Source organism: Lissotriton helveticus, chromosome 2_1 (genome assembly GCF_964261635.1).
Source record: "Lissotriton helveticus chromosome 2_1, aLisHel1.1, whole genome shotgun sequence".
In the NCBI taxonomy this organism is placed as follows: domain Eukaryota; kingdom Metazoa; phylum Chordata; class Amphibia; order Caudata; family Salamandridae; genus Lissotriton; species Lissotriton helveticus.
Window position 1 is genome coordinate 1397835980 of NC_136059.1, and position 19298 is coordinate 1397855277.

At 48.5% G+C, this 19298-nt stretch overlaps 1 protein-coding gene across 1 annotated transcript in view; it reads left to right on the forward strand.

Moving 5' to 3' along the window:
* The window catches only part of LOC144820261 (dynein axonemal heavy chain 6-like), a 1187310-nt gene that overhangs the window by 453923 nt on the left and 714089 nt on the right, over nucleotides 1–19298 (forward strand). The gene's annotated exons all lie outside the window — the stretch shown is intronic.

Consider the following 19298-nt stretch of genomic DNA (forward strand, 5'->3'; position numbering starts at 1 on the left):
TCGTCTAACCCACTATGTAGAGTAGCCCTCTTTAAAATGACGATTCTTCCCCGATTCCTAAACATCGTCCAAAACACCCCATTCCACATTCCCGGGACCTGGTTCAAGGAACTGGACAGCTTGGCCACGACGTTCCTCTGGAATGGTTCAAGACCACGTATGGCCCTCTCTCGCTGCCAGATACCACGCTTTGACGGAGGCATGGGTACGACAAACCTGTACTTATATTACCTAGCAGCCCGCCTTCTAACATTGTGTCATGCCCCAAGCCCCCTCCTAGTGCGCTGGCCCTTTAAACATGCACTACTTAGGTGCCCTTAACCCATGGAGCGACGCTTCACGTTCTTGCGTCTAGCTCCGTTGGGTCCGTTCCGGTGCCTGACTTCCTGTGCCTGACTTCCGGTTTCTCTTCGTCTTGGTGTTTGTCCCGCAGTGAGAGTCCTCGGCTCTGTTTGGTTCATCCTGAGCCTTTCCCGGCCGGCGCTCTCCTTTACACATCGCCACCCCACCGCGCTTGTGTACATTTGACACGTTCTGTGTCTCTCCGCAGTTAGACTGCATTGCAGTATTCTCTCATCTCGCCCGGCGGCCGGGTTTTACTCCGCCATCCGGCGAGATTCCCTTGCCATATCCTTTGCCTCATTTCAGCTCCGCTTTTCAGCCGGGCTTGGCTCCGCTGAAGAGCCGGGCATCCTCCCTCTGTTTTTGTCCTCCTTGGTGTTACGCTCCGCTTGTCAGCCGGGTTTTACTCCGCTGACGGGCCGGGCACACATTCTCCCTCACTTTGTCTTGCCTCACCGGGTTGCTCCGCTACCAGCCGGGTATTGCTCCGCTGGTGGCTGGGTGGTTTTCCGGTGCTCTCTATTTAGTTAGTTAGGTCTTCTCCTTTTCCCTGATTTCACCATATTCCTTGGGGTTCGTAGTACTGGTGTTTATTCACCTCATTTTGGACTTGAACTATTGCGTGAACCAGTGAGGAGTGGGATGCAGATTCATGTTCCAGAAATACGGTAACAGCGCATTTCTGCGCTGCATTTAGTGTTGTTATAAGTGTTACTGTATTGACTCTGACTCCTTGTTTTGACCATTATAGATGTTGTTCTCACCATCAAGAATATTGACTATCAAATGCGTATATTAGGATATCCTGTGGGGTGTGCTTCGAGGCTGTTAAAGACAATAGAACAGAGTGAGCACGATATATTGTTTGTCTCTTACTACGACAAGTATACATTGGGTACGTGAATTTATGAGGTTATTGTCTTCTTCACTACAGCTCCAGTTATATTCCTTTCCAGAGGTTTTCACATATGCATTCAGGGACAACAATGTACAAACATCTAGGTATGTGAGGTTATGTACGAAACTTAAGAATGTGATTGTCCTCTCCAGATTGAAGAATATAACTCTTTGCATTACAGTCTCTCCTGATTACCAAGTCCACACGAAGGTTGAAACGACCAGACTGAAGACCCTCAACACCCAGTTGTTACCCCAACCTTTCCTTGTTTTGTTTCCCTGTTTTCCCCTGGCTAGCCTCCTGTGCTCTAGTGCTTGATAGAGTAGTAGGCAGCAGGGGAAGGCTGTGGATTATACTTCGGATTCCTGACGCTCCTGCAGAATCGTCGTGTATCCTTTACACATTGCATGACTGGTTCAATGGGGGCTGGTCCGATCCTACTTACAGGACCGCGTTGAAAGACCTGGGACTCTCCCAGATGCAGACTATGACGTATGCTTGTCAAGGCCTTGAATCCTCAGGATCGGATGTTGCTATGTATGATCCACCTCCTGATAGGTCCAAGGTCTGGTTCAAGTACTACAGACTTAATGGAGTGATCAAGCGGGGTAAGGGAAGGAAGGGACAATGGGGAAGGAGACCTGTAACGAAAAAAAATAATAATAATACCAAAGATCATATGCGTACTATCAAACTCTAAATGTGTTGAATGTATACATGAGAGATACCTGAAAAGAAAGGAGAGTGTTGCCTTAAATAAACTCTGGAAGAATGGATTCATGATATCCACTCTGAGTTTGGGGTTGAGAGGAATAGTCAAATAGAACACTACATCAGATGGATACTTCTTTACATGTACTGCATTGTCAGCACCAAAGTAGTGGGAAAACCAATGAAACACACCTACCCACAATCTATAAAGTAGAAGTCTAACAGGGGCAGAGAGTCTTGGTAATCCTGGAACTCTTAAACAACCCCTTCTGTAGGAAACATAAAACATAGACAACCACCAGTAATGTCAACACTGGTTTTCTGCTCTTGTTCAATGTGTTAATCAAGTCATGAAAAATAATTGCAACACTTCAATAACAATGGTACCCTTCGTATCCAGGCACGATAGTAGATAAATCGAGTCACCAAATATATTTAATTGTCATAGGCTTTCTGATATCAATATCACTTAACATGAGCTTTCTGAAAAGAACCATTCCAATTGCTGGTAATGCCTCCTGTAATATCAATGGGTTGCTTTCTCTGCATAAGTCTCAAGCCCTCGGCTCTCCAACATGAATGAACAGCAGTGTACCAATCATCCAATATCTCCTTCGAGAATACGGAAAAGAAATGTTCCTGGTATACGCGCACTCAATTTAATAGGGAACAACAAGACCGCCAGTTCTCTCTGCAGGAGTCGAAGAAGCCTCGACTCGCCAACACGAGAGAAGAGCGAGAAAATCAGAACCGCACTATGCGCAACTCGCACACAGGCAGTTTCCAAATTGCAAGAGTAAAACGAGAATAGAAGTTTGGTGCACCATGCACCCTAACCGGACCTCACTCTGTGTTCGTTCAGGAACTCCGATCTAAAATAAACGGCAAGGCATCCTGAACCAGAAGCTTTTTGTTCTGTTTCTTTCTCTGACGTGGCCACGCTAGTGCACGGCAGAATGTTTCATGGAATCATGGGAATTGTAGTTGTACTGAATTGCAGGAACATTATCGAAACATTATCGGAAAGTGATATTCTGGCAGGGCCCCCGCTGATGCGCCACGACAATTGTGGACCCATTCCCAGGACCTTACCCACAGTGACCCGTGGGGTTCTACTGGCCTGGCGTGCCTCCCTGCACCATGCCCGCTGGGGGAATAAGCTGACCCAGCAAATACCCCTCTGGCAGGGCACGTGGCTTCGAGAGGTGGGGAGTATGGAGGGATTTTGAGGCTGGGAACTCATTGGAATCTCGCAACTGGGCAATGTTTGGGATGGTGACCATATACGTTCGTTCTCAGACCTTCAAATCAGACACTTACTCCACCTACCACAGTTTTATAAATACCTACAACTTCGCCACTCCCTCAACGTACACATAATAACTGGCACATTTGTTCCAGAACACAGCCCTTTAGAAGCACAAATCACAATGGGAGACCTGGAGAGATGGTGGGTATCACTCATTTATCGTTCCTTAACTAACAACAGCCCAACCTCCCTCGACTCGCTTAGGAATCAATGGGAGCCCTGGCTGGGTGCTCTGGAAGATGACGACTGGAGAGATGCCTTGATGGCTCCCAAAACCATCACTGTCTTAGTCAGACTCCCCATTGTCCAGTTATACTATCTGCACATCTCCTATCTCACTCCTGACCACCTCCACAGGGCAGGCCTAACACTACACCCATCCTGTACATGCTGTGGGGTAGAACCAGCGGACTTTTACCATATGGTATGGTCTTGCCCCTAATATCCTCCTACTGGGAGTCATTGGAAGCAGAATTCACGGAAGTGCTGGGGTGGTAGGTCCCTTACAACCCCTTGAACATACCACTGGGAGTGGACAAACGAGACATTGCAGCGGCATGGAAGAATCCCTTTCCACCAAGCATAGCCCAATTGCGCAAAGGAGTAGATTGGTGCCCAACACAAGAACAGCCACTGTACAAGCCCAAGGTATGCCCAGCCAAACATTGTAAAATTTGGGGCAAATGGTTGGGAATGATTGGATATTCAAACTCCTCATCTCTTCCTGGTCCAAACTTATGTACAATTCCGTTGGCGGAGATATGGCAATGTATGTCATCGCAATATTGTTTTACTCACCTTTTACTCTATGTCACTACGTTGCTGAAATGTGCTGTGCTGTTTTTGTTCTGGTTTACAGAACTCCTGCTCCTGTCACAGTGCGCCCCGATCATTCTTCACCCTCTTCCGAATCTTCTGACCATGGATCAGGGCCAAGTTTGTCATCCCAACCCAGCATCTCTACACTTAGCGGCTTGGAACCTGAGCACTATGAATTTGTAAATTTTGGACATTCCTTTAGATTGTAGAGATGTCTTGGCTAAGGCTAGAGCAGTTTCAACTGTGAAAACATACAAACTCAAATGGAAAAGATTCTGTCTATGGTGCAATGATGCTCAAGTACATCCTATTCATTCCACGCCAGAGCAACTCTTGCCTTCCTTTTTACACTTGGCAAAATCAGGCCTCTCTTATTCTACCCTAAAAGTTTTTCTAGCAGCAATCTCACGGTTTCGTCAAGATGGCTCCAACTCTCTTTACTCTTCCAAAGTAATTCAGCAATTCTTCAGGGGTATTTTTCGGATGGTTCCACTAATTCGTCGACCACCTCCTCCTTGGCATTTGAACATTGTTTTGGCACAGCTAATGAAAACCTCGTTTGAGCCAATCCGTAAAGTCGATCTCAAATACATTACTTGGAAGACTTCTCTACTTCCGGCTCTCACTTCCTCACGTCCAGTCAGTGACTTACAGGCGTTCACTACTAAACCACCTTTTCTTCAATTTACCAAGGACTCTGTCATGCTTTGCACCAATCCGGCCGCTATCCCCAAAGTGCCATCTGATTTCCATCTCAATGAACCAGTTGTTTTAAAAACGTTTTTCTCTAATCCTCAAACACCAGCAGAGAGGACACTTCATTCTTTAGATATCAAAAGATGTCTGAAATTTTACCTCCAAAGAACGGCTACTATTCGTAAGACTGACCAACTTTTTGTAGCCTACGGACGGATGCAAAAGGGACATCCGGTCGCCAAACAAACAATTGCGCGCTGGATATCTACTGCAATTGCTTTTTGCCATCAACAAGCTGGAAAACCACTTACTGCAACTGTTCAAGCGCATTCCCAGGAAAAGTTTCCTCTTCCACTGCGCTATTTGCTGGGGTGCCTCTTCAACACATCTGCAGAGCTGCAACATGGTCCAGCAGACACACCTTTACAAGACCTTACTGTCTGGATGCTGCTGACACAGCTGTAGGACAAGCAGTCCTTCGTAATCTTTTTAAATAAGGTGAGCCTCTGTTGTATTATTAATATATATCTATATCTATATCTATATATATATATATCTATATATATATATATATATATATATATATATATATATATATATATATATATATATATATATATATATATTGTTTTTTTTTGCTCCTCCGTACTCTTGACAAGCCGCCGCCTTCCAAACCAGCGGGTGTGTCATCCAATGGACCACCTAAGTAACGGTCCTTAAAAATTACGAAAGCTGCTTTAGGAAACCAACTGCGGGTAACACGCTGCTTCATGCGGCGAGTTTCCACCCGGAAACTTTAATAAGAAGTATTCCGTATGGAGAGAGTCTCAGAACTATTTGAAACTGCAGTGAGGACAATGCTTTGGAGACAGAATTTTCTATCTCAAAATCCCTGTTTTTGCAACGAGGGTACACAAATGAAAATATCAGAACCTCGATAAACAAAGCAAAGAAAAGAAGTAGAGAGGATATCTTATTCAAAGAGAGTGAAAACAAAGTAAAACGTACCCTATTGAACAAGCAAGTTAGGTTAATCACGTCATATAATCGCCAACACAAGCTTGGCAGAAAAATTTACAATAGACATTGGCACTTGATTTGCAACGACCCAATGTTGGTTAACATTGTTCAAAAAAGGCCAGCGATTACTTTTCGTAAAGCGCGGTCTTTTAAACAGCTTTTAGTAAGAAATATGCTTCCTCAAAAAGAATAAGGCAATCAGGGCAGGACGTTTGTAAAATGTCCCAAATGTAAAGCCTGTACCCATGGGAGAAATACACAATCTTACCCCTTGGGGCTCGCTAAGAGAGAAAAGAAGATTAAGGGTTTCTTTACCTGTAAGACCGAGTTTGAAATACACGTGCTACAGTGCCCTTGCGGCCTGCGGTACGTAGGGAGCAGTATTAACCCGTTCTATATGAGAATTCTACAGCATTTGAGGGCCATACGTAATGGGGATAGGACCCATCCGGTGGCACATCATTTGAGTCACATCACGAAAAAGAACACAGCAGGGCTCTGATATTTTGTGATTGACAATGTTCCCCCGAGTATCCAAGGGGGTAACCGAGTAAAAAAACTAAGAAGGCTCGAATCATGTTATATTATTGAGCTTAATACTCGTATGCCGGATGGTTTAAATATGGAAGAGGACTTAATAACACACCTTTGAAGTTCCTATCTTCCCATTATCTATATTAGCTTGCCTTTACAGTGTATATATGTAAAAGTACCAATAAGTAATTGAAGTTTTTCAATATTGCAGCTTCCTCTGTAAATAGTTTTATTTTTTGTTTTGCACAGATAGTTTTTTCACAGATTTTGATTATTGTCACAGCCAAAGAGTACAATTACTATATTGATATTCTGTCTCTAGAGTCTCAATATTGACTATTTTTGGGGTATACTATATATAAAAAGTGATAGCTTTTTAGCCAATAGTAGGACTATTTTTAAACTGGTAATATGGATGCCAAAACGACACTTGTCGAGTTTTGATTCACTATATGAAGAAATCAATATCAAGAGCTGATACTGTTTTAAATAAAGGTTCTCTTAACTGTGACAGTGAGAAAAACAGATTTTAGAGTTTGCAATGCCCACTGGGGCCGTATTGACATGGTAGCTTTGTTGGTCTGCCATTATACCTCTAGAGGCAGGTCTCCTGTGAGATAGAAGACGAAGAGAGCGAGATCATCTTCCAGAAGCACAATTCTGATTTGTTCTTCATCGGCGTCTGGCTCGGGATCGAAAATGCCTCCATCGGCGAAGAAAACGTTGACGAAAATCCCTTCGCTGGCGGGGTTGCCTTCAAGAGAACATCGGTTGTCGTCAAAGACTTCCAAACACAGAGTTCTACATCATCAGCATCAAATCCTCTGCCAACTTCAACCTGGCGACTGTTGGCATTGAGGAGTCTCTCTCTGTTGGTGCGGGATTGCCCAACGCCGAGGCATCGCTCTCCGTCGTTGGTTTGGTGTTGGATGTCAAGGTGCAGCCCTCCATTTTCGTCAACCTGGTGGCGGTCAACGTTGAGGCCTGTGTCAACAAAGACGTCAAAAGAGGGTTCGACATCGAAGCAGACCCCTTGGTTGCATCCCTCAAGATGGCGCTCAACATCGAGGCCCAGATCTCCTGTGTTGTCACGAAGGGAGTTGACGTCGAGGTGGACTCATCCGTTGCAGCCCACGAGACGCTCAACATCGAGGCTGAGATCTATGACGTAGAGAAGTTCGACGTCGAGAAGGATTTCACCATCACCTTCTTCTCGTACGACGTTGAGGCTTGGGACTCCAATACACAAGTCTCAGTTGACAGGACATCGGTTGACATCAAAGCAGAAGGAATCTACATGGCCGACGTCGAGGCCAAGGTCTCCGTCAATGGACTCGCAGGTAAGTAACTTATCCTTCTTGGTTCTCCACATCAGTTCTGGCTACTAATGCTTGTACAGTCACCACCAAGTCACCACCAAGTTACTGACATCTGATGTTGGACAGCTCAAGCACGGCTCCTGGTCTTCCTCAGCATTGCCTGGTCCTCCAGCTGCAGCAACAAGGTCTCCGTCAACTCATCTGAACCTTCCAACACCGATGGGCATTTATCTTCCATGCCTCCTGTTCACTCCTGAGTGGCATTGACTCTGTCTCCTATTTGCAGGTTCTTCACTTCCATAATCCACCCTTGGATTCCATTGGACTTCTTCACCTTCTTATCCAGAGGCACTTTTCTCCAAGTCTTTTATTGTCGTCTACGGATGTTTCCGACATCTCTTCACCCCTATGCACCTGGCTTCCCTGGTGTAGGTAACCTGGTCGCCGGGGCATCCAAGGGTGGGGTGGCTCTCCGGCCTTCCGTCCTCCAAGGGAATTCTTCGGGGTCCTTGGGGAAAGGGTCCTTCTTCTGCAAAACTGCAAATACCACTTCTCCATTATAGGGCAACCAGCTTTATTCCCACTCTGCACACAGCCTCAGTGGGGTTCCTGGGTACTTAACTTGGGGGGGGTTCTGTGTGTCCCCTTATCTTCTTTGTCTTTTGGTCAAAGTCCCGTCCTCTTCTGCAGTTAGGATTCCACTTTCTTTACATACGGTTTGGTTTCCCCCTGGCAACCACTATATTTTGTGCTACTTACATTATTGCAATTGAAGTATTATTGTGCATTTGCGTTGCTATCTCCGGGTAGGAGATATACCAAAGTGTAAGTGAGTGTTTTGTACTAAACAGAACTATTTTTATATGAACACTGTATGAACACTGTTGGAACCTGGGTTGACAGGTCACCTAAGGTAGCCTGGCCTAGGGTAGGGCACAAATACTAGAGGCACAAGTGTGAAGGTTGCAAACTACCCAGCAGTAAATCCACGCGATAGCACACAAAAAGGACACTACACCAATGTTGGAAAAATAAGTACTTGTTTATAAAAATAATATCTTTGCTCTCTTGTTTCTAGAATTCACAGTTCAATAGAATAGATTCTGTCAGGAGAAGTAAAGTACTTTTAGAATTGCCAAATAATGTCAGAGCACAGTTCTATTAACCTATCAGCACATTACATTTAGTCAGTTATGCAATAACCATTTCAATGTTAACATTACAATTCCCCTTATTGGCTTGTCACCTTCCCATCAAAGAACAGTGGTTCCTTTGTAGTGGAGCCTGTACTCCTCTAGGAAAGGGTTCTCATTTCCTTCCTCTCCACTGCTGACAACTAAAAATATGACTATTCCAAATAGAGCAACAATTCATGAAGTCCCTTCAGGGACTCTCCAAGGGCGCTTCACACATTGGGACAGATTCTCTATCCCACAACTTGTTATGTCTCGCCCCCCTTGCCCTCGTGTTATTCTTCTATGGAGGTCACTTCCCCCTTTGGACCACCTCCTTACTTGTGGTAGGATTTCCAGTTGAAGTCTTGCCACGCCAGAGGGTGGGGGTAACCTCCTGGCAGAACGAAGGAGCCAAGCGCTGGCAAGGCTCACCAGCTTCCAGGGCCCCTCAGCTCTTCCCACCCCGCTCGAGCCAACTGCTCTGTGAGGCACTTGAGCGGAGAAGGACAGAATATGCAGTATTCCCCCGCCGCTGTCGGACTCCTCAGTTCCCCCCTCCCGCTCACGCCAGCTCCTCCATGTGGCGCTCGAGCAGGGAAGAGGTGATACCACACACCCACAGCCGCCGTACGGTTCCCGGCACCCCTCCTCAGTTCTCCCTCGCTCTGGTCAGGGGAAGCACTACACCTCCATGCATGCGCGGGGCGTCCACGCTGACGCCGCCTCTCACTTCAGCCTTCAGACCCTCCTACCGACTCCGCCTCCACTGCGCTGGCTCCAATGGTGAGACGCTGCTCCCTCGCGCTGGCTCCGACGATGAGACGCTTCTCTCACGGGCCTGCTCGGTCCTAGGCCCCTCCTGACATGTAAAAGTGGGATCGCCTGGGGCATGCGCGATAGCGCTCGACTACCTCCAAATCAGTGGCACCACCACCAACGCGACCGGTGCCCCCGGGGTCCTGTACACGGCGAGATCAGCGCTGCCTCATAGAAACCGGCACCCCTTTCCTTCCTCTGTTTCCTGAGAGGAAGTGGACTTCTGTCGTCTGCGTTACTGGTAAGGTCCCACAGGGACACACAGGCCCAAGTCTGCTGTACCCCCAAGGCGATGGGGAATAGAGCTATATCTCTTCACGTGTCAGCTCCTATTCTCTATCCTTCAGAGACTTCTTATCCCTCGGTGCTGGGCAGGGGTTGGAGATGAAGAGCCCCCTTTCAAAAGTCTCTCTCACTGGGCAGAGGACTGCGCTCCGCAGCGCTGCAGTCTCCTTCTCCTTTTGACAACCCGCTATTTCTAAACTAGGGGTTGGTCAGGCGCCCAGGGTCTCCAGCCATCCAAAACAGCAGGGTCAGGACAAATAACCCAAGGGAGGACGGGTGGTGAATCAGTAAGGCATCCCTCTGACTATCCTACCCCCACCTTTTGCTACAGCCTGTCCTCCAGCTGACTCTCTCTGGTTAGACAAAATGGCTGACCAGCATTCCGCCTTTTATAGGCTGACCCTCAGAAGTCCAGAAGGGACCAGAAGGTTCTGGAACGCCCTATTCTACTCTATGGGACAGGTTCTGGGTATGACAGTTGAGACAGTTGGTAGCCACCATTTTGTGACTCCAGCAATTTCCCTGTCAGAAAAGGCCTCTAGGCCTGAGGTGAAAAACTATGAAGGGGGAAAGAACACCTATTCCCTAGACCAACACCTTAAAAAATCTAGTGGACACAAAAATTAATAAGGTCATGAGGGGCAAAAAGGGGACAAAATAAATAATAAATGGGAGGGACTACGCAAAAAGCCAGACAGGTCTAACACGCGTCCCCCCCAGCTGAAAGTGGGGAGAACTACCCAACCCCTTGGGAGTCCTCATCACTAAGGCGGAAATACCTGGAGAGACCGTCTGCATTGGCGTGGTCCACTCCAGGCCGATGTTCCACCCGCAAGTCCATTCCCTGTAGGGAGATGGACCATCTAAGCAACTTGGGATTCTCCCCCTTCATCTGCATTAGCCAACGAAGGGGTCAATGGTCAGTCTGAACCAAGAAGTGCGTGCCAAACAGGTATGGCCGCAGCTTCTTCAGAGCCCACACCACCGCGAAAGCTTCCCTCTCAATTGCACTCCACTTCTGTTCCCGGGGAAGCAGTCTTCTGGATAAGAAGACCACAGGCTGATCCAGGCCCTCCTCATTTAGTTGCGATAACACTGCCCCAATGCCATGTTCTGACGCATCTGTCTGGACAATGAACTCCTTGGAGAAGTCTGGGGCCCTCAAGACCGGTGCTGCACACATTGCCTGCTTCAACTTTTCAAAGGCTTGCTGACAAGCCTTCGTCCAAACTACCCGTCGAGGTTGTTTCTTTGAGGTGAGCTCTGTGAGGGGCGCTACAATAGTGCCATACCCCTTCACAAAGCGACGGTAGTAACCTGTGAGGCCCAGGAAAGCTCGGACCTCAGTCTGTGTCTTGGGGGGTTCCCAGGCCATGATTGCCTCAATCTTTGCCTGCAGGGGCTGCACTGACCCCCTACCCACCAAGTGTCCAAGGTATACAACCGACCCTTGCCCAATCTGGCATTTGCTGGCTTTGGTGGTCAATCCAGCTTGTTTCAGGGCCTGGAGAACTGCTTGCAAATGTTGCAAATGGTCCTCCCAACTGCTACTGAAGACAGCAATGTCATCCAGGTAGGCAGCAGAGAAACTCTCCATTCCAGAGAGGACCTGATTCACCAGCCGCTGAAATGTGGCAGGGGCATTTTTGAGCCCAAAGGGCATCACACAAAATTGGAAGTGTCCCTCAGGCGTGGAGAAGGCTGACCTTTCCTTTGCGCCATCTGTCAAGGAGATCTGCCAGTACCCTGAAGTGAGGTCAAAGGTACTTAGGTATTGGGCAGCTCCTAGCCCGTCAATTAACTCATCCGCCCTAGGGATCGGATGAGCATCAGTCTTTGTAACTGAGTTCAGTCCTCGGTAATCCACACAGAACCTCAGTTCTGGTGTGGTGCCTGGTGGTGCGGCTTTTGGCACTAGCACCACCGGACTGGACCAAGGGCTGTTGGAAGGTTCTATCACTCCTAGCTCTAGCATCTTGGCAACCTCTCCATGGATGCTAGCCTTCACCTTGTCTGACAGCCGGTAGGTCTTTGACTTCACTGGTGGGCTGTCTCCTGTGTCCACATCATGGGTACACAGGTGGGTTCTTCCCGGAACAAGGGAGAACAACGAAGAGTACTGCTCCAATATCTGGCGGCAGTCCTCCCGCTGCTCAGGAGTTAGGGATGGGGAGAGAATCACTCCCTCCACCGACCCATCCTTCTCTTGAGACAAGAAGAGATCAGGAAGAGGCTCGCTTTCTGCTTCCTCGGCACCATCAGTCACCATCATCAGGATGACCTCTGGCCTCTCATGGTGGGGTTTGAGGCGATTGGCATGCAGCACCCTTAGGGGCTGTCGAGGGGTCTTAAGATCCACCAAGTAAGTGGCCTTACCCTTCTTTTCCAACACCTCAAATGGGCCTGTCCAACGATCCTGAAGGGCACTTAGCTCTCCAGGTTCCATCACCCACACTTTCTGGCCAGGCTCCAATTCCACCGGGTGAGCATTGTGGTCGTACCATTCCTTCATTACTGCCTGGCTGGCCTCCAAGTTGTCAGAAGCTTGCTTCCACAACTTGGCCATTTGGCTCCGGAAGGCCAGCATGTAGCTCACCACATCCTGAGGAGGCTTTCTGGGAGACTTTTCCCAGCCATCCTTCACCAGGCTGAGAGGTCCACGCACAGGGTGCCCGTACAACAGTTCAAAAGGGCTGAAGCCCACTCCCTTCTGCGGCACTTCTCGGTATGAAAACAGCAAACAGGGCAAGAGGACGTCCCATTTCCTCCGTAGGCTCTCAGGCAGACTTCTTATCATGCCCTTCAGGGTCTTATTGAACCTCTCTACCAGTCCATTCGACTGGGGGTGATAAGGAGTGGTGAACCGGTAAGTTACTCCACACTCCTTCCACATCGCCCGCATGTAAGCTGACATGAAGTTGGTCCCCCTGTCGGACACAACTTCCTTGGGGAATCCCACTCGGGTAAAGATCCCCATTAGGGCTCTAGCCACCACAGGTGCAGTGACTGTCCTCAGAGGAATTGCCTCTGGGTACCGCGTGGCATGATCCACCAGAACCAGGATAAACCTGTGACCAGCTGTTGTTGGTGGATCCAATGGCCCTACAATGTCGATGCCCACCTTTTCAAAGGGGGTGCTAACGACCGGAAGTGGTTCCAGGGGAGCCTTCAGCTTCACCCCTGTTTTCTCACTGGCCTGGCAGGATACACATGTCCGACAGTAAGTGTTGGACGCCACTTTCATCTGAGGCCAGTAAAAGTGGAGGACAAGCCGAGCAAAGGTCTTGTCCTGGCCTAAGTGTCCTGCCAAGGGTATTGCATGAGCCAATTCCAGCAGGAAGGCTCGGTATTGCTGCGGGACCACCAAGGCCCTTGATGAGCCAGGTAAGGGTACCTTGGGTTCACTGTAGAGGAGTCCATCCTCCCAGTAAATATGGTGGTGTCCCGTTGCATCACCTGCTGCCTGGGCTTCAGCCTGACGCCTCAGTCCCTCAAGGGTAGGGCACTCCCTCTGCCCCTTACAGAATTCCTCTCTGGTAGGTCCTCCCTCCACATGCCACTCGGCAGGGATGGGTAAATCCTCCAGAGAGTCTACTTCCCCCTCCATGGACTCCTGGCCCACCACCGCAGGTGGCCGATCTGTCACATGGGGCGTGGAAGCCGAAGCAGGCTCTTCCTGTCTCCGGGTCTGTCCCTTTTTGGCAGCAGGTTGGGCCATTGTTCCAGGCTCCAACCCAGGCGAACTCCCTCTTCGGGTAGTCGCAGACCGTGTGCTCACACAGGCCCAGTCAGGTGTATCCAGCATCGCAGAGTGCGTCCGGTATTCCACCTCTCTCCAAGTGTTGTGCTCCATGTCATTCCCCAGCAGACAATCAACTGGCACGGCAGGGCTTACGGCAACTCGAAGTGAACCTGCAACCCCTTCCCACTCAAAGGGAACCTCAGCCACTGGATAGTGGCCCATTCTGCCGTCAGCCATCGCGGCGGGGTGGAGTACATTGGGAACCACCTGCTCTGGAGACACCAGTTGACTTCTCACCATAGTCATACTGGCTCCTGTATCTCTCAGAGCCTCCCCTCTCTGGCCATTGATGGTGACCCACTGCCCATACTTTGTAGTATTTGGGGGCACCTGGATCTTTGGAACCATCTCCCGCTCTCCCAGGGACACTAAGGTGACACCCGCCCACTCACCCCCCTTATCTAAGGGCAACTCCTCCCCGAGCGCTACACTAGCTACTCCCGGTGGTTTTCCTCCGGTGGGAGGGGGTGGTCTCTTTGGGCATCTGACATCTCCCTTATAATGTCCAACACCACCACACTCAAAACAGTGGAGAACCCTTGGCTGCTGGCTTTGGCCAGGATTAGGGTTTCTGGGCGGGATTGCCTTAGGGGTGAAACCTGTTCCCTTCCCTTGGAAACTGTTTTGGGGACCTTTAGAGAACTCCCTCTTTTTGTCTCCCCCCTCCTTCTTCTGAGGGGCGCCCTGTCCGGCCTTTTGGGAATCCCCTCCAGTCCCCTTTGAGGACACCCGGGTACTTGCCCAGATGTCCGCCTCCTCTGCAAGCTTCCGGGGATTGGTCAGCTTGCTGTCCTCCAGGTGTTGGCGCAGCTCGGGAAAACATTTCTCGAGGAGGTGCTCTTTCAAAAATAGATCATACAACCCCTCATAGTCCCTCACCTCACTGCCCTTGACCCAGCCCTCCAATGCCTTACGTGCGTAGTCAAGGAAGTCCACCCAGTTCTGAGTGCTTAACTTGTGGCTCCCCCTGAACTTCTGGCGATACCTTTCTGGGGTAAGCCCAAACTTCTTTACCAATGCTAGCTTCATGATGGGGTAGTTGGTTTGCTCCTCTGGTTCCAGGGCCAGCAAGGTGTCCCGACCAGTAGGAGGCATGTACCTATACAAACCACCCCCCCAGTGCTTCTCCTGCACCCCATGGGCTCTTAAGGAGACCTCATAGGCAGCCAACCATTTGGCTATGTCATCTCCCTGACTAAAGCTAGCAATAAGGTCTTTTGGCAAATAGGGTCTGGACTCCCTGGCTGTCTCTTTGGATTCGCTGCCACCATTTATTACAGGAGAGGGCCCCCGTTGCAGGGCCTGGAGTTCCAACTCTTTCAACCTGAACTCGTGAGCCATCCTCCGCTCCTCTTTCTCCTGCTCCAGCTTAGCCAACTCCCATCTCAATTGCCTTTTTTCCCTCCTGTCAGTAAGCTCGGCTTCAGTTAAGCTTCCCCCAGAGGCGCTACTGCCCTTGCTGGAGTAGGACACTGGTCCTGGGAGTAGGTTTTCCCCCTCAGGGTGGAATAATCCCTCTATCTCCACAACCGTGTCCCGGTCTGCCCCTTCATCCTCCTCCTTCCCTTCTTTGTGTGCCTCCACCCAAGCCCTGAGACTGGTCTGGAGTTCCCCCTTCTTGGCACCATGCTTAAAAAATACCCCCATTTTCTGGCAGAAATCCTTCAGCTGAGCCACAGAATAGGTATCTAAGTTTTCTAGTGCAAACTCCATTTTACAACAGGAAATACCAAGTTATACACACCAGGAAATTAGAGTTGCAAGGGCAACCTAAAGCCACCTCCACCCCACCACCAGGAACAAATTTGGAAAAACAAAAGAACAAATTAGGAGGGCCGCTAGGAGAAAACTCCTGGTGTAGGCTTAGTGTATTACGTTCAATTACTACTGAGTAGCTGCAACCACAGTCAGGATCCCACCGCTAGACACCAACTTGTTGGAACCTGGGTTGACAGGTCACCTAAGGTAGCCTGGCCTAGGGTAGGGCACAAATACTAGAGGCACAAGTGTGAAGGTTGCAAACTACCCAGCAGTAAATCCACGCGATAGCACACAAAAAGGACACTACACCAATGTTGGAAAAATAAGTACTTGTTTATAAAAATAATATCTTTGCTCTCTTGTTTCTAGAATTCACAGTTCAATAGAATAGATTCTGTCAGGAGAAGTAAAGTACTTTTAGAATTGCCAAATAATGTCAGAGCACAGTTCTATTAACCTATCAGCACATTACATTTAGTCAGTTATGCAATAACCATTTCAATGTTAACATTACAATTCCCCTTATTGGCTTGTCACCTTCCCATCAAAGAACAGTGGTTCCTTTGTAGTGGAGCCTGTACTCCTCTAGGAAAGGGTTCTCATTTCCTTCCTCTCCACTGCTGACAACTAAAAATATGACTATTCCAAATAGAGCAACAATTCATGAAGTCCCTTCAGGGACTCTCCAAGGGCGCTTCACACATTGGGACAGATTCTCTATCCCACAACTTGTTATGTCTCGCCCCCCTTGCCCTCGTGTTATTCTCCTATGGAGGTCACTTCCCCCTTTGGATCACCTCCTTACTTGTGGTAGGATTTCCAGTTGAAGTCTTGCCACGCCAGAGGGTGGGGGTAATCTCCTGGCAGAACGAAGGAGCCAAGCGCTGGCAAGGCTCACCAGCTTCCAGGGCCCCTCAGCTCTTCCCACCCCGCTCGAGCCAACTGCTCTGTGAGGCACTTGAGCGGAGAAGGACAGAATATGCAGTATTCCCCCGCCGCTGTCGGACTCCTCAGTTCCCCCCTCCCGCTCACGCCAGCTCCTCCATGTGGCGCTCGAGCAGGGAAGAGGTGATACCACACGCCCACAGCTGCCGTAAGGTTCCCGGCACTCCTCCTCAGTTCTCCCTCGCTCTGGTCAGGGGAAGCACTACACCTCCATGCATGCGCGGGGCGTCCACGCTGACACCGCCTCTCACTTCAGCCTTCAGACCCTCCTACCGACTCCGCCTCCGCTGCGCTGGCTCCAATGGTGAGACGCTGCTCCCTCGCGCTGGCTCCGACGATGAGACGCTTCTCTCACGGGCCTGCTCGGTCCTAGGCCCCTCCTGACATGTAGAAGTGGGATCGCCTGGGGCATGCGCGATAGCGCTCGACTACCTCCAAATCAGTGGCACCACCACCAACGCGACCGGTGCCCCCGGGGTCCTGTACACGGCGAGATCAGCGCTGCCTCATAGAAACCGGCACCCCTTTCCTTCCTCTGTTTCCTGAGAGGAAGTGGACTTCTGTCGTCTGCGTTACTGGTAAGGTCCCACAGGGACACACAGGCCCAAGTCTGCTGTACCCCCAAGGCGATGGGGAATAGAGCTATATCTCTTCACGTGTCAGCTCCTATTCTCTATCCTTCAGAGACTTCTTATCCCTCGGTGCTGGGCAGGGGTTGGAGATGAAGAGCCCCCTTTCAAAAGTCTCTCTCACTGGGCAGAGGACTGCGCTCCGCAGCGCTGCAGTCTCCTTCTCCTTTTGACAACCCGCTATTTCTAAACTAGGGGTTGGTCAGGCGCCCAGGGTCTCCAGCCATCCAAAACAGCAGGGTCAGGACAAATAACCCAAGGGAGGACGGGTGGTGAATCAGTAAGGCATCCCTCTGACTATCCTACCCCCACCTTTTGCTACAGCCTGTCCTCCAGCTGACTCTCTCTGGTTAGACAAAATGGCTGACCAGCATTCCGCCTTTTATAGGCTGACCCTCAGAAGTCCAGAAGGGACCAGAAGGTTCTGGAACGCCCTATTCTACTCTATGGGACAGGTTCTGGGTATGACAGTTGAGACAGTTGGTAGCCACCATTTTGTGACTCCAGCAATTTCCCTGTCAGAAAAGGCCTCTAGGCCTGAGGTGAAAAACTATGAAGGGGGAAAGAACACCTATTCCCTAGACCAACACCTTAAAAAATCTAGTGGACACAAAAATTAATAAGGTCATGAGGGGCAAAAAGGGGGCAAAAAGGGGACAAAATAAATAATAAATGGGAGGGACTACGCAAAAAGCCAGACAGGTCTAACAAACACTGTGTGTTTTTTTTTGTTTAACCTACACTACATGATTAAACTGGTAAAACAAGCTGCTTAACACTCCTTCATGATAAGCCTGAAGGCTGATATCCACAGAAACCAGTTTGAGAGCTTTCTATGGTTATCAAAGACCACTAGAAATCAGTAGACAATATATCCAGAGGATGGGTTCTGCTGGCATTGCGAGAAGGAAAGCACTCAAAAGTTGGGTCCTTCAGTCATTAAAACTCAAGAAAGTGAGAAAATCTATAATAAGTGCCATGAATAAGGTCTAAAGTACTCAACACCCCTTGACATACTCTATGATAACATCTCCCTACTTTGGAAATGCTTCCATTGCAGTCTGTAACTTGTCCTGGTACACTGCAGCTCTGGCAAATGGCTCTTTGTATTGATTGACACTTGGGTAATTAAGATTGGTACAGTACTAGAGAAGAACACTCCTATGTGTAGCAGTGTAGGGACATAACATGATTTTCACACTTCAATGCTATCATGGTCTGTACACTGGGCTTTCCATCCATTTAAGGGAACTTGGTCATTCTGTTTCATATCTCTCCTTGGGCCCGGATGCATCCGAACTCTCTTCACGCTGTTGAGGAATATGCTCAGTACCTAGTCCAAGAAACAATGGAGTCTGGTCCTGGGTCTAAAGGGCAGCTGGACCTAATTATAAATAGTAAACAAAGAAATGGCTGGCCCTTACAATGATTTTTCTCTCAAATTGGTGAGAATACAAACAATGAAAAATCTTCTGTTTGTTAGGGTTACTTTATTTAAACCCATTTTAATTTTATTTTTTTTTTTATATTTTTTCATGAGCGAGAAAAACACTTTACACAAAAACATTTACAATATTTACAACTATCATACAACTCTGAGATGTGCTCCCCTTCCCATCCTGGAAGATAATTTACACCAACCCGTAGTTGGACTAAATCTTTGACCCTTTCCAAGGTGGAAAGGGCAGTAGAGGAGTTTCTGAATTCTGACAAACAACCATGTTTTTGGGCGTTTACAAGCTTCCAGACATACCACCCCTTGGAATGCCAGATTTTCCCCACTTGATCTGCACTTGTGGTGGAGGTCGCCGCACACGTAAGTGGCCTTATGCGTGCCAGATATTCCTGGGCAAATTGTTGGCAGGTGTAAGTAAGGTAAATTTGGTCATTCAAATACGTTTATTAGTGAATTCACTTTTGTGAATAGACCCCATTCTTTTACATCTTCTTTTATCTGTGTCAATAGTGCCCATTGTTTAAATTTTCTGTCCTGACTTGCGCTTTAGTTTTATTTTTTATGTCCTCTTCTTAAATTCATTTATTGAACACTCTTTAACTAATTAGCTTCTAATCATAAAGACTGCACTATTTTACAAGTTCCCAATTTCACCGAACTATATGTTCTTCTTGGTGGTGGGTTTTCTTTCCCATAACATGTACTACCTTTTTTAATTAGCCTAACTAGTTAAAATATAGTGACAGAAGAATCAGTGAACTAAATGTATTTGTGAGATGGT